The sequence below is a fragment of the Molossus molossus genome, unplaced genomic scaffold (assembly GCF_014108415.1).
Source record: "Molossus molossus isolate mMolMol1 unplaced genomic scaffold, mMolMol1.p scaffold_m16_p_24, whole genome shotgun sequence".
Taxonomy (NCBI): domain Eukaryota; kingdom Metazoa; phylum Chordata; class Mammalia; order Chiroptera; family Molossidae; genus Molossus; species Molossus molossus.
Window position 1 is genome coordinate 3,813,870 of NW_023425360.1, and position 15,305 is coordinate 3,829,174.

The 15,305-nt window shown below is 45.0% G+C and overlaps 1 long non-coding RNA gene across 4 annotated transcripts in view; it reads left to right on the forward strand.

Moving 5' to 3' along the window:
• Positions 1-477: 477 nt before the first annotated feature.
• The window catches only part of LOC118640988, a 30,412-nt gene continuing 15,584 nt past the window's right edge, over positions 478-15,305 (forward strand). For 3 of the 4 annotated variants that reach the window (XR_004961494.1, XR_004961495.1, XR_004961497.1), the window contains exons 1-2: positions 478-694; positions 5,828-5,914. This is a non-coding gene — a long non-coding RNA (uncharacterized LOC118640988). Of the gene's footprint in view, positions 695-5,827; positions 5,915-13,204; positions 13,330-13,445; positions 14,216-15,305 lie in introns of those variants that run through there. The other variant, XR_004961496.1, reaches the window with a different exon arrangement.

The window sequence follows — 15,305 nt, forward strand, 5'->3', positions numbered from 1 at the left end:
ATTTTTGGAATTATCGGTGACTTTTATTTTCTTCTTTCTTTATTAGCATATTTGCCAAATTTCTATAATGATTATATTATTTTGAAGCAACAACATATAGTTAGAGAACAGGATCTAGGTTTCTCATTCCCTCCCCAATCAAAGATCCAGGTCAGGCCTTCAAGGAGCTTCCAGTCTCAAAAAGCCGAGCAAACAGGAAGTTATGTTGCAGAGTGCAATTATTTCTCCTGTCCTGTAAATGAAGACTTAGGTCCTAGGAGGAAAGAGGAACCAGTGTTTTGGTTGCTGCTGATTTGGGCTCTGGGTTGAATAGACTCCCTATTGTGAAAGTGTATTGTGCAAAAAAAGAATGGGGCTTTTTGTGAAGGGAGATAAAGGGTTGTGGGGTGGGAACTGGGAGGATGGGGGGGGTGGAGGCAGGCCTGGATGCCCTGTGGGCAGGGCTGCTCTGAAGGTCTCAGTAGTATCCTCCCCAGCCTGCACCTGGGTTGCTGTGTCCAGGGCCAGCGGGTACTGAGGAGGGAGGGAGGGCTCGGTAAATGTGTATTGTTCATAAGAATAGATGAATGAATCAGCATGTAACCTAAGGGATCACTCTCATGGATTTCCTTTAAGGCATTAATTAAACATGTTGTCTGGGGAAAATAAGACACCATTGTGAAGCCGTGATGAGGAGCAAGACCAGAGGAGCAAGGTAGGTGTGTGTGCCTGTGTGTATCTGCTTTACCATCAGGAGGAACCTGGGTTCAAGTCTGAATGTGGCAATGACTGGAGTCTAAGATGCTCTTGGCTGTTGCGACTTGCCAGCTGTGTGACCTTGGCTAGACGCAGTCTCTGAGTGGTTCACTCCCTAGAGAATGGGCTCAGGGCCACCTGTGTTGTTAAGGCGATCCAATAAGATAATGCATGTAGGATAATGCTGTATAGACAGGAAAGTACTCTGCAAATAGAACGAGCTAATGATGTTACTTTTTTTTTTTTTTTAATCCTCACCCGAGGACATTTTTGCATTTATCTTCAGATGGAGCGAGAGGGACAAAGGGAGGAAGAGAGAGAGAAACATTGATGTGAGAGAGACACGTCAACTGGCTGCCACCCACACAACCCCAACCAGGGCCAGGGACAAACTGCAACCGAGGTACGTGCCCTTAGGGGGAACTGAACCCGGGTCTATCTGGTCCGCGGGCTGAAGCTCTAACCGCCAAGCCAAACCAAACCAGCCAGGGTTGATGTTACTTTGATTACCTGCAAACTCCCAGGTATCTCCTGCTTGGCCGGGGTGGTGGACAGGTGCCATAGGATGATGACTTTGCTGTGTTGAATTTTCAGACATGAGTTCCCTTTTTGGTCTCCTCCCTTTGCCTTTATTCTCCACATTATCAGCACACATTTATTGAGAACTCCTAATGTGTCGGCCACCTTCAAGAGTCCCCCAAGCAACCACGGGTGATAATGTAAGACTAGCGATGGCTTATACAAGAACAGAAGAGGGGTGCCCAGTTCTTACCTTTGGGGAGCCTTCGTAGAAGAGGTGATGGTTAAAATGGGTCTTGAAAGAAAAGTGGGAACCTGCCCAGCAAAGCAAGGGGAACAGGGCTTTGAGCAGAGGACAGAGTTTAGGAAGTTACTTAACCCCTCCGAGCCCTGGTTTCCTGCTCTGAAGAACTCAGCCTGATCACTACATGAGATAACACATGCCAAGTGCCTAGCGTGGTGCCCGGGCTTGAGTGGGTACTGAAAAAAGCCAGTTCTTTGTCCCTCTGTATCAAAATCACTTCCTCTTCGAAGCTTGCTTCCTGTTCACATTTTGTTCTGTCCCCCCCCCACCCCAGTTCCTGGGAACACAGTGACTGTTGGCTTGGGCTGTGAGTATTCAGCCTACTTTCCAGGATCCGCAAAATAGTCTAAAAAACTATCATATTTTCCGCCATAAAGAAAATCCCAATACATTTGAAATGCAGACGTCATAGGGGCCGCATTCCTTGTTCACAATATGCTAAAACAAGAAATTTGCATTAGAAATGGAAAAATTCTCCAAAATAGGCCCTGGCTGGGTAGCTCAGTTGGTTAGAGGGTCATCCCGATATACCAAGGTTGTGGGTTTGGCCTGGACAGGGCACATACAAGAATCAACCAATGAATGCATAAAGTAAGTGGAACAACAAATCGATGTTTTTATTTCTTTCTCCCCCTTTCTCTCTCTCTAAAATCAATCAGTAATTTTTTTTGAATTCTCCAAAATAGCTTTTGGGTAAAGGAGGAAATCAAGAACCAAGTGTTAATTTAAAAAATAACACAAAGCATTGCACCTATGAAAACCAGCAGGACATGTGAGAAGCTTTACCCAAAAAGTTCTGTAGCTTTCCTAATGCTGTTGTTATTAAACCCAGAAAAAGTTAAAATGGTCATGAAATGATTTAGAAATATTAAAAAATAACATCCTAAATAAAGATGAGGAAGGAAGGAATCAGGAAAAAACAGAAGCAGAAAATAATAAATTAGAAACTAGAAAAACAGTTGAACAAATACCTTGAGCTGGGTCTTTTAGTAAAAACAAAGTCTAAGTAATACAATGGACAAATATAATGAAGAAAAAATAAAACAAATGAACTCAAAATAAGGTGAAGTAATGGTGGCAATCACAACAGAAATAAGCTAAAAATAGAAAAGGATATTATGTGAAATTGCTGACAAATTTGAAAGCTTGAATGAAATAGTTTTCTAGGGTAAAAAACAAAAAAAGAGCCCTGGCTGGTTTGGCTCAGTGGTTAGAGTGTCGACCCTTGGACCAAAGAGTCTCTGGTTCAATTCCAGTCAAGGGCATGTACCTTGGTTGCAGTTTGGTCCCAGGCCCTGGTCCGGGACGTGAAGCGATTGATGTGTCTCTCTTACAACGATGTTTCTCTCTCTGTCTCTATCTCTCCCTCACACTTGGTCTGAAAATAAATGGAAAAATATCCTGGGGTGAGGATTTAAAAAAGAGAGAGAGAGAGAGAGAGAGAGGTTTCCTTTATTCGAGAGAATCAGAAGCAGAAAATGTAAGCTACCTCCTTGGATTTCTGCTCAAACGCTCCCTGGACAGAAACCGCCCCCGATCAGCTTTTTAAAAAAAATTGATTTTAGACAAAGAAACATCTATTTGTTGTTCTACTTTATGCATCCATTGGTTGAGGTGTATATGCCCTGACTGGGGATCAAACCTGCAACCTTGGTGTATCGGGACAACGCTCTAATCAACTGAGCTACCCAGGCAGGGCTCTGTTAAATTTTTAAAAGCCACTTTTTTTATTACCTAAAGAGCTTATATAAATGATTTTTTTTAAACTGTAAAAATCTCAATATGTAAAGGGTCAAAAGACACTATGAGTCAGGTCACTGAAGAGAAAAAATATCAGAACACAAAACAACAAGAAAATGTTCGCAGTCACAATCACTTAAATAAACCCAAGAGTGGAAGGGAGCCCTGAGGATTGGGATACAACTTCCCTTCTGGGCCCCAGGACCAGCTCACTCTTGGGAAATGGGCAACCTGGGGAAGCTGCACCAGATGGGAGGTCAGGAGGGGAGCGGCAGAAGGAGGCCCTTACCCCCATCCTCCTATCTAGATTTGGGGAGCCTTGGCTGCCCATCCCCTCCTGTGGGGTCAGTGGTCCTCTCCTGCACCTACTTTACCCCCCTGCCTTTTCTGCAACAGGGCACAGGGTGGGGAGAGCTGGTGGGACGCCCCGGCCTGCAGACAGGGTCCCCACACAGGCACCCTTTCCTGGGGACTAGCATGGAAGAGCTGGGGAGGCTGGCTTCACGACTTCCTTGAGCTGAGGGCAAAGATCCGGAGAGGTGGGTGGAATGAAATCAAAGGGGTTTTAAGGCTATTGGAGTAGAGTAGAAACCAGTGGGGACAGGGACTTTCTCTTTTGCTGTTGTATCCCAGTCCTTGTTACCTCCAGCAGGTAATCATTCCTGCAGGTACACCTCTCACATTCATTTTAGGCAGGTTTTCTCCACCCCAAACTCCACTCTTTCCCCTACCCTGCCACCTCTCGCTCTGGTGCTAAGGGACGTCTCCTGCTCTCCGCTTCCTTTTTGGGTCCAAAATGACCAGAATCATGGCAGAGTTGCAAAGACTCATGTCTTCCTTGTGCACTTGTAAAAAGATGTAAGAAGGGTGTTCTTCTTGATGCACTTATACAAAAAAAAGAAGAGGAAAATCGTAACATGTTAAAGGAAATTCACATAACAGAGCCCCCCACCCCGTCACCTCCTGAGATGCTCAGAAGCCCCCTTCAGATCTCCACTAGTGCCTCCGTCTGATTCTCAGTAATTAAACTTGCTTTTTCTCAAGCATCAGCACTCATAACAAGTACAGACAAGGTTTCAGATCCAAAATCTTTTTTATTTATCATCCATGGTTGTAAACTGCTTTATTTTTCATGGCAAACTTCCAAGCATTTCTACTATGTCATGGATTAAATAAAAATTTTCAACTAGCTTGGGAACTTTATAATTAAAAACTCCCCCTCCCCTCCCCCTCTCCCTACATGGAATCCTGTGCTTTGCAGACGCCTCAGTGCCAGGAGACCCAGTAGGAAGGGTCCCAAGGGTTTGCTGCTCAAAGAGGTTTGTAAACCCCAAAGCTCAATGCATGAATCCATTATTTAAAAAAAAAATTTTTTTTTTTTGTTAATCCTTAGCCGAGGGTATTTTTCCACTGATTTTTGTTTTTTGTTTTTTTTTAGAGAGAGTAGAAGTGAGGGAGGAATGGGGAGGGAGGGAGAGAGAGAGAGAGAAACATCGATGTGAGGGAGACACATCATTTGGTTGCCTCCTACACCCACCTGGACCAGGGCTGGGATCGAACCTGCGACCCAGGTACATGCCTTGACTGGGAATCGAACCTGGGACCCTTCGGTGCATGGGTCGGTGCTCTAACCACTGACCCACACCTGCCAGGGTGCATGAATCCATTACGGTATTCCTGGTGTGAGTGAGGCTGAGGCCCTTCTTGGAAGAATCCTGTAACAGTGGACTCCACTACGTTTCTTTATTGGAGCAGGAATCTGTCTACTTTTAGATCAGATTTCTAGAATTCTCCATCCTTAAGGAGCAGCTTCCAGAATAAACCAGGAGCTCTGGGTCCTGCCTGATTGGCCATCCTGAGGATCGGCTGGTGGAGAAGGGGATGAAAGCTCATGCTGAGCAGCAGGTGAAGGCAGTCCGGAATCTTTGAGACGTCAATCTTTTTGGGGGGACTCCTGGGGACTAGATGTCTCTGGGACAGAGAGCTCTGTCCTCTGAGAAACCTTAGGGTGTTATACAACAGGCTGTAATTAATATCACCCAGGCTCAGAAAGACATCCCATCATTCTAATAAAAAATGAAAGCCACCTGGGCTCAGTGCCCAGAGCCTGCAGACACTTGCCAGGCCGGGAGCTTCCAGCAGAGGGTGCTCACAGGGGCCTGAAGTGCCCCCAGGCCAATCAATGCCCAGTGATACCAGCCACCTGCAGGAGAATGCAGCCCTGGCCCATCCGGCCCTGTTCCGCCAGAGATGGGCAGGTACCAGGAGTCCTGCTGCCCCAGAGGGGAGGCCTGGGAGTGTTGGGGACAGGGGGAGATGCTTCCACCCTGGTGCAGAGCACAGAAGCCACCTCACAGAGTTGCTGTTATAGGGATTAAATGAGAGAACATGTATGAACCACACACTCAGCACACGACAGGCATTTGTAATAACTGTTTTCAATGACGATAATGCCGTTGAACTAATTCCTCCCTTTGCAACTCCCCCCTCTTCACCCAACCCAAATATATATATTTCCACCCTTCACAGCCCAGCAAGCTACTCTTCCTCCCAGAAGCTATCCAGGATCACTTTGGGCCAGTGGTTTACACATCTGGGGCAGAATCACCTAAGAAGGTGAGAAAGTTTTGTTGTTGTTTTTTTAATTTATTTTATTTTTTTTTGCATGGATGAAAAAAATTTTGTGTGTGTGGTAAAAACACATAACATAAGATGTACTGTCTTCACCATTTTTAGTGTACACTTCAGTAGTATTAAGTATATTCGCATTGTTGTGGAACAGATCTGCAGAACTTAGTCTGTTTGCATGAAACAAAAACTCCCATTTCCCCTTGTCCCAGCTCCTGATAACCACCACTCTACTTTCTAGGAATTTGACTACTTAGATACCTCATATAAGTTGGTCTTTTTGTGATTGGCTTATATCACTTAGCATAGTGTCTTCAAGGTTCTTCCATGTTTAGCATGTAAAAGCATTTCCTTCCTTTTTAGGGCTGAATAATGTTTCACTGTATATAATGTACCGTATTTACCATATTTTGTTTATCCACTCACCTATTGATGGGCATTTGGGTTGCTTCCATCTTTGGACTATTGTGAATAATGCTGCCATGAGCATGAGTGTGCAAATATCTGTGCGAGTCCTTGTTTTCAATCCTTTTGGGTGTTTACCCAGAGGTGGGATTGCTGGATCATATAGTAGTTCTGTGTTAATTTCTTGAGGAACCTCCCTATGGTTTCCCAAAGCAGTCGCCCCATTTTATAATGCCACCAACAGTGAACAAGGGTTTCAATTTCTCTACATCATCATCCATACTTATTTTCTGTTTTTTTTTCTTTTGATTCTTCTCTCTCGTGTGTGTGTGTGTGTGTGTGTGTGTGTGCATTTTGTTTTGTTTTTTTCTGTTATTGGTTTTAGAGAGAGAGGAAGGGAGAGAGAGAGAAACATCGATGAGAGAGAACATCGATTGGCCACCTGCTGCATGCCCCCTACTAGGATCAAGCCCACAACATAGGCATGTGCCCTAACTGAGAATCGAACCAGCGACCTCTTGGTGCATGGGTCGACACTCAACCACTGAGTCACACCGGCCGGACTGTTTGTTTTTTTTAATGGTATGAGGTGATTTTGCTTTTGCTGCCTGTGCTGTTGGTATCACATCCAAGAAATTATGACAAAATCAATGTCATGAAGTGTTTCCCCTCTTTTCCCAAAGAGTGTTATAGTTTTGGGTCTTATGCTTAGGGCTCAAATCCATGTTGATTAATTTTTGTACTTGGCATAAAGGTCTGATTTGATTCTTGCATGTGGATATCTACTTTCCCCAGCTCCATTTATAGAAGACATTTCCCAGTGGGGGGCATGCAGGAGGTGGCCAATCGATGTTCTCTTATCGATGTTTCTATCTCTCTCCCTTCCTCTCTCTAAAATCAATAAAGAAAAATAAAAAATAAATCAGTTGTAATGTCTCCTCTTTCATTTCTAATTTTAGTTATTTGAATCTTTTTCCCTTTTTTCTTAGTCCATGTAGCTAAGGGTTTGTCAATTTTGCTGATCTTTTCAAACACGAACTCTTAATTTTGTTGATTTTTTTTCTATTGTTTTTCTATGCTATGTTTTGTTTATTATCTCTGCTCTAATCTTTATTATTTCCTTCCTCTGCTAGCTTGGGTTTAGTTTGTTCTTGTTTTTTTTTCTTAGTTCCTTGAGGTATAAAGTTAGGTTGTTGATTTGAGATCTTTTTTCCTTTTTAATGTGAGCATCTAATAGTTATAAACGTCCCCTTAGCACCTTAGCTTTCTCTGTCTCATAAGGTTTGGAATGTTGTGTTTTTCTTTTCATTGGTCTTGAGGTATTTTCTGATTTCCCCTGTGATTTATTCTGTGACCCACTGGTTGTTTAAAAGTGTGTTAATTTTCATGAATCTGTGGGTTTTTCTAGTTTCCTTCTGCTACTGATTTCTAGTTTTCATTCCATTGTTATGGAAAAAGATACTGTCTATGATTTCAGTCTTTTTATTTTTTCTTTTTAATTCTTACCTGAGGATATGTTCTTGTTGGTTTGAGAGAGAGAAGGGAGGGAGGGGGGAGGGAAAGAGAGAGAGAGAGAGAAACATCTTTGTGAGAGAGAAACGTTGATCTGCCGCCTCCTGTATGTGCCCCAACTGGGGATCAAACCAAAAACCTTTTGGTGTAAAGGATGATGCTCCAACCAACTGAGCCACACCAGCCAGGGCTATGAGTTTAATCTTTTAAAACTGGTTCAGCGTCCTTAGGATGGAGGGGGTCGTGGGGAGGGAGAGGACAGGAGTAGGGAGGGAGTCCTGGGAACCCCAGGGTCAGGGGTTCAAGGCATCCAGGGCTTTTTGGGCCAGGCTAAGGAGTTAGGGCTCAGTTCTCAAGGACTGGGGAGCCATTGAAGAGTCTATGTGGGAGAATGAGTCCCTCAAATTTAATTTTAGAAAAAATATTCTAGCAGAAATATAGAAGGTAAATTGGAGAAAGGCAATATAAGCATAAGGGAGACCAGGCAGGTCTGGCCAAAAATCTGGGCAAGAAATCTTGATAGCATGAATTTAAACAGTAAATATGAAAAGAGTAGATGAATTTAAGAAATATTAAAATGAAAGGATTGAGGGGACTTGGTAACCAATTAGATGAGAATGTGAAAGTGAGAGGCATCTTAGTGATGTTCACCCTCTTTGAGTCTGTATGCTAGTGAAATCATCCTAACTATTTAAAAGTCTTTATGTGGCCCTGGCCAGCTAGCTCAGTTGGTTAGAGTGTTGTCCCAATGCACCAAGGTTGCCGGTTTGATCTCCAGTCAGGGCACATACTAGAATCAACCAATGAATGCATAAATAAGTGGAACAACAAATCGATGTTTCTCTCTCTCTCTCTCCCTTCCTCCCTCTCTTCCTCTAAAAAAAAAAATCAATAATAATAAAACAGTCCTTATGCAAAAAAGATGTTGAGCCCTGATTGGTTTGTCTCAGGGGTTAGAGCGTTGGCCTGCAGACGGAAGGGTCTCGGGTTCAATTCCCAATCAAGGACATGTACCTGGGTTACAGGTTTAATCCCTGGCACTGGTCAGGGTCATGTGGGAGACAACTAATCGATGTGTCTCACATCCATGTTTTCTTTCTCTGTCTCCCTCCCTTTCACTCTATCTAAAACTCAATGGAGGAATATCCTTGGATGAGGATTAACAACAACAACAAAAGATGTTGATCTCATTGTTATTTTTGAGTGGGGAAAAAAAAAAAGAAAGTATTCTGAGCTGGTTTTGAGGTGTGTTTTAATCTGCCTTCAGCCTGGAGACCTGTGGAATTGGTTTCACTTAGAGAAGCAATGTCTTGGGGTGGCCACAATTACTGACTCCTAATGGGGGGATAGAATGTGAGGAAGATGGTACAGGCCACCTTAGACCTCTGAGCGCCAGAGACACTGACTTTGAGATGCCCCACCCAGGTCACATGAGGCATATTAAAATGTACCTGCATCCACAATTAAATATAATTTGTATCTACCTGTAGGAGTTGCATTGCTGTTGCTTGTTGGACGCACGCTACATTTTGCAGACAAACATTTATCAGTTGTGATTCTGCTGTTTTTTTGTTTTGGAGTCAATCTTTTTTGTTTGTGTGTTGTTTATTTTTTAGGTTGCAAACGTTTTTCGTTTACATTTTAAAAAAATATGTTTCTAGCCCTGGCCGGTTTGTCTCAGGGATTAGAGCGTCAGCCCATGGACCAATGAGTTGCAGGTTCGATTCCAGTCAAGGGCATGTACCTCGGTTGCAGTTCGTCCTGACCCTGGTCGGGTCGTGCGGGAGGCAACCAGTTGATGTGGCTCTATCACATCAGTGTTTCTCTGTCTCTGTCTCTGTCTCTGTCTCTCTGTCTCTGTCTCTGTCTCTCTCTGTCTCTGTCTCTCTCTCTCTCCCCCTCTCTCTCCCTCCCTCCCTCTCTTCCACTCTATCTGATGATAAAAAGAAAAGTATCCTCGGGTGAGGAATTAAAAAAAAACACATGTATGTTTTTTTTTTCTTTATTGATTTTAGAGAGAGAGTGAGAGAGAGAGAGAAACATCGATGAGAGAGAACATCGATTGGCCACCTCCTGCATGCCCCTCACTGGGGATTGGGCCCACAACCTGGGCATGTGTCCCAACTGGGAATTGAACCAGTGACCTCTTGATGTATGGGTCGACGCTCAACCACTGAGCCACACCGGCCGGACTATATATATATATGTTTCTATTGATTTTCTTAGAGAGAGAGGAAGAGAGAGATAGAAACATCAGTCTGCTCCCTCCTGCCTGCCCCCTACCAGGGATGGAGCCCACAACCCGGGCATGTGCCCTGATTGGATATCGAACCTGGACCTCTCAGTCCACGGGCACGACGCTCAATCCACTGAGCCACATCGGCTGGGCGCAAACGTTTTTCTTGGCCAAGGCACTGTATGTGGTGCCTGGTGGGTGAAGCGGCATAGGTTGTGCTGAGGCCAGTGGGTTGCGTTTTGGGGGAACCTGTGCTGGCTCAGCAGAAGGAACTTTCTAACCATTAAAAGGCTGCTTTACCAGAAGAGCTTCCTGCTCCTGGAAATAATTATATTTCAGGCCAACTAACATCTATTTAGCACCTAGTATATGCCAGGCACTGTCAGGCCATCAGAAATGCTGTAGGAAAAATTTCTAGCCTTAATGGGAAGCAGGAGAACATGGTCTCTGGAGTCCCTTCGAGTTTAATGATTTCATGGGCATAAAGGCGCCGTCTAGCAGCTGCCACTCAAAGCATGATTCCTGGACCAGCAGCTTCAGCCTGGAGCTTGTCGGAAATATGCATCTCAGGCCCCACCCCAGACCTGCTGAATCGGAATTTGCATTTTCGCAAGATCCCAAGTGACTCTGTACACGAATTACAGTTTAAGAAGCATTGCTCTCGTCCCCCAACACCGCTGTCACCAGCAACCGCCAGTCCTGGGCTGACCACAGCTATAAGTTTAAGGACTTATTTGTCATTTAGGAAGAAGCATCACCCTAAAATTAACTGATAAACACAGATGCATCTCCAGCTAGCAGCTCAGGGCCCCAAGGGAGCTGGCTGAAGGCTCTGGGCTGCACAGAGGCTGGAAAGATGCTGCTCAGGCTGAGGGCTTGCAGCCTGGGGTCTGGGTGGAGGGGATCTGCTAAGAGTGCACTGCCAGTCTCTGGCTGTCCTTCTGTGCCTGCAGCACCCTTGGCTGGCCCGAGGTCAGCATGGGGACATCTTGAGGCTTTCGTTGATGCACAGGCCAAGGAAGCTGCTGCTCTGAGGCTGTCTGTCTTTGTGTGCGGACAGTATGATGCCTGCATGGAGCCAGCCAGGAAGGCTGCAATTCTGATTTTCGTTGCTATAACCTGGGGGATGGGATGTCACTCAGAGTCACTTACTCCTTAAGCATTGCTAGCCACCCACTGTGTGCCAAGCACTTTGCAAGCATCATCTGATTAATCTGTGCCACAGTATCTCCTTAAGGTGGGTTGGCAGCCGAGGCTCAGATGGGTGAGGTGACTCGCCCAGCCTGCACAGTGGGCTGCACTGCAGGCCTGACCTGGGCTGGGAAGACTCCAGGTGGTCTGCAGCAGGTGACAAGGGAGTTAGGGATCTAGTGGGGACTGAAGCATGTGGGAGCCCCGCCCCGGTCCTGGGAGGGTCAGGCAGGACTCTGAGATAAAGTGGAGGATACTGGAAGGTGAAGCCCTGGCTGCTGGGTGACTCCAAAGTCACCAAAGGACCTGTCATCTTCCTCTTGGAGCCCATGGGACACCCTAAGGGTGCTCCTGGCCCTCAGCTGGGGTCTCCTCTCTGCAAGACCTACAGAAGGACTCACCAGTGGTCAGCTGTCTAGTGGTTTCTTTTCACTCTCTCTGGCTATTTATTTTTAATATTGATTTTCAATAAATAAGCCTTTTATTTTTATTTCTTTTAATATGTTTTTATTGCTCTGGCTGGTTTGGTTCAATGGTTAGAGCATCAGCCCATGGACCAAAGAGTCATGGGTTTGATTCTGGTCAAGGGCATGTACTTCGGTTGCATGGTTCAGTCTCCAGCCCTGGTTGGGGTCATGCAGGAGGAAGCCAGTTGGTGTGTTTCTCTCACATCAGTGTTTCTCTCTCTCTCTCCCCCTCCCTCCCTCCCTCCCTCCCACTCTGTCTGAAGATAAATGGAAAAAAAGTATCCTCAGGTGAGAATTTAAATATATATATGTTTGCCCTGGCCGGTTTGGCTCAGCGGTTGGAGCGTCCACCTGCGGTCCAGAGAGACCCGGGTTCGGTTCCCGCTAAGGGCATGTACCTCGGTTGCAGTTTGTCCCTGGCCCTGGTTGGTCGTGTGGGTGGCAGCCACTCGATGTGTCCCTTTCACATCGATGTTTTCCTCTCTCTCCCTCCCACTCTATCTGTACAAAAATGGAAAAATGTCCTTGGGTGAGGATAAAAAAATGAATAAATAAAATAAATATATATATGTTTTTTATTGATTTTAGAGAGAGAGGAAAGGAGAGAGGGAGAGAGAGAGAGAGAGAAACATCGATCAACTGCCTCCTGCACACCCTCTACTGGGGATCCAGCCCAAAACCCAGGCATGTGCCTGACCAGGAATCGAACCAGTGACCTCTTGGTGCATGGGACAACGCTCAATCCACTGAGTGACACCGGCCAGGCAATATATTAGCTTTTTAAATGATTTTAGTTTATATATTTTATCATTCTGACTTGCATTGTTTCCAATTCTTTTCCTTTTATTATTATTTTTTTTAATCCTCACCCGAGGATATTTTATTGATTTTTTTTGTTGTTCTTTTAGAGAGAGAAGAAGAGAGAGAGAGAGAGAGAGAGAGAGAGAGAAACATTCATCAGTTGCCTCCTGGGGATAGAACCCGAAACCTAGATATGTGCCCTGACTGGGAATCAAACCCACAACCTTTTGTACTAGACGACACTCTAACCGATTGAGCCCCCTGGCCAGGGCTAGCTTTCCTTTTTAAATGTTCTCATGTTACTTTCTGTTCTTTCAAACCTTTTTTAGCCTTCTGGTCTCCTTTCATATCCACTCTCTGATTATCTCTTTTTATTGTTATAGTTCCTTTCAACTTAAAAAACTATTTTTCTGACTAGAAAAGCGCAATGTATTTTTATTGCTAAGTGTTTGGAAACTATAGGAAAGGGTATAAAGAATAAATTAAAATATCCCATTAAGTCTCCTCTAGGAATAACCACTGTTGCTGTTTTATTCTATCCACTTCAACTACTTTTTCTATTCATAAACACTTAGAGATAGTGCTTTAACCCTTTGTCTGACTTACGTGTTATAAATATTTTCCTATGATGTGATGTTTGTTGAAAAAAAATCTTTTTATTTTAAGTAGCCAAAGTTGCATAGAATTGCTGTGAAAACATCAAACAACACTAATGAGTCTACAGCAAACAGTGACAGTGCCTCGCCCTGCACACCCTCCTTCCACACCTGTCCCGGGAAAACCAACCCCAGGTAACCACCATGCACCTTTTGGTATACATCCCCGTAGACTTTCGAAGTATATTTTCCTGTGTTTTCAACAACAAACGTATGAAACACACTCTTCCTCCTGTTGCTTTCTCACTCAGCAATACGTAATGGGCATCTTTCAGCGTCAGTCCTGAGCAGGTGGAGGTGGGGTCGTGAAGCGGTCACAGCCAGGATGGAGCAGTGGCCCTGCCGTAGGCAACCTTGGCCATGGTCAGAATGCTTCCCAAAGGAGCTCCTGTACGTGGGTCAGTAGCCGAGTGAAGATCACTGCGTGTTCATTCCATTGTCAACTGAACAAATGCCTGACACCAGAGAGGCCTGAGTTTGAGGATCAGCACAAAGCGTGCGCCCGGATGCTTTCATTGTATAGCAGTTTCATTTTACTGCAATTAGCGCAAGGGAGGTGGGTTTCAGCTGACATTGTTAGGTGACGACAGGCTGGGGTGTTAGAAGGTGGCTTCTCCAGTTGCCTGGGTCCCTCTCAGGAGAGGTGCTAGGGTAGCCAGACGGAATAGGGTGGAGCTCTGTCTGCGTAGGGGTTTTCTGAATTTCTTGGATTCCATTGTAATGATAGTAACAACAAACACTTACATGGTTATTCTGTGCCAGGCACAGTTCTAAGTATGCTTTACGTATACTACCTCGTTTAATCCTCACAAGAGCCCTGAAAGGTAAATATTATTATAATAGTCTCTTAGTGTAGTAATATTTTACAGAGAAGAAAACTGAGGCACAGAGTGGTTAAGTCACTTGTCAGGGGTCACACAGCGAGCCCAGGCAGGCTAAAATCTGTGGGGTTTTTGTTTGTTTGTTTTTGTTTTAATCCTCATCCGAGGACATTTTTCCATTTTTTGTACAGACAGAGTGGGAGGGAGAGAGAGAGAGGGAAACATCGATGTGAAAGGGACACATCGAGTGGCTGCCACCCGCACGACCAACCAGGGCCGGGGACAAACTACAACCGAGGTGCATGCCCCTAGTGGGAACCTAACCCGGGTCTCTCCGGACCACAGGTGGACGCTCTAACCGCTGAGCCAAACCGGCCAGGGCTAAAATCTGTGTTTTTAACCAATATGCTGCTCTATCTCCCTTGCTAGTTTGTAATAGCTTTTGGTTATTCACATCATCCAGATACAGCATCTGGGTTAATGAGACATTTTCCTCCTACAGCACAAGGCCACATTGCTATAGAGTCCTCTGGTTATAAAGTGATGGCTAGACTTGGCCTGTTGCAGTCACGTTGGCCCCTGTGAGGACATATTGTCATTTGTCTTCTGGGTCAAGAAGCCTAGCTGTGAACTAGCAGGCCTGGCCTTGTCTGCCCCAGCCTCACTCGGGACTGCAGCACAGAGCCTGGGCTGAGTTTGGGAGTCTGGCCAGACCCAAGGTAAGGGGATTTAAGCTGCTCAGCAGATCCCAGCGTGAAGGCATGGCCAGCTCACCCCAAGGCAGCTGCTGCTAGACCACCAGGGTGTGCATGGAGGGGCAGCATAGGGGAGATCAAGCATGTACGTGTCCTTTTAACACAGTGACCTCACCCCTGCTAAGCAGAGCCTGATCAAAGCCCAGCAGCTCCTCTGCACAAATATTTAGATTCTCTCTCTGTTTTTAAATATAAGCAAAGCTGCAGTGGATAAATCCTGCTCCCTCTACCAGGCTGTCCATGTTTCCAGGTTCTCTTTTATATCTTCTCGTTAAGTTGTGTAGCTTTGTCATTCCACATTTCGTGTTCAATTTATTCCTAGGTATTTTGAAGCTGTGGTTATTGGGAACTTATGGTGCTTTTTAAAAACCTCATACATTTCTTTTTCTTAATATTTTTATTTATTTATTTTTTAAAGTATGTTTTCTTTATTGATTTGAGAGAGAGAGGGGAAGGGAGAGGGAGAGATAGAAACATTGATGAGAGAGAACATTCACCGGCTGCCTCCTGCACGCCCCCCACTGGAGACCGGGCT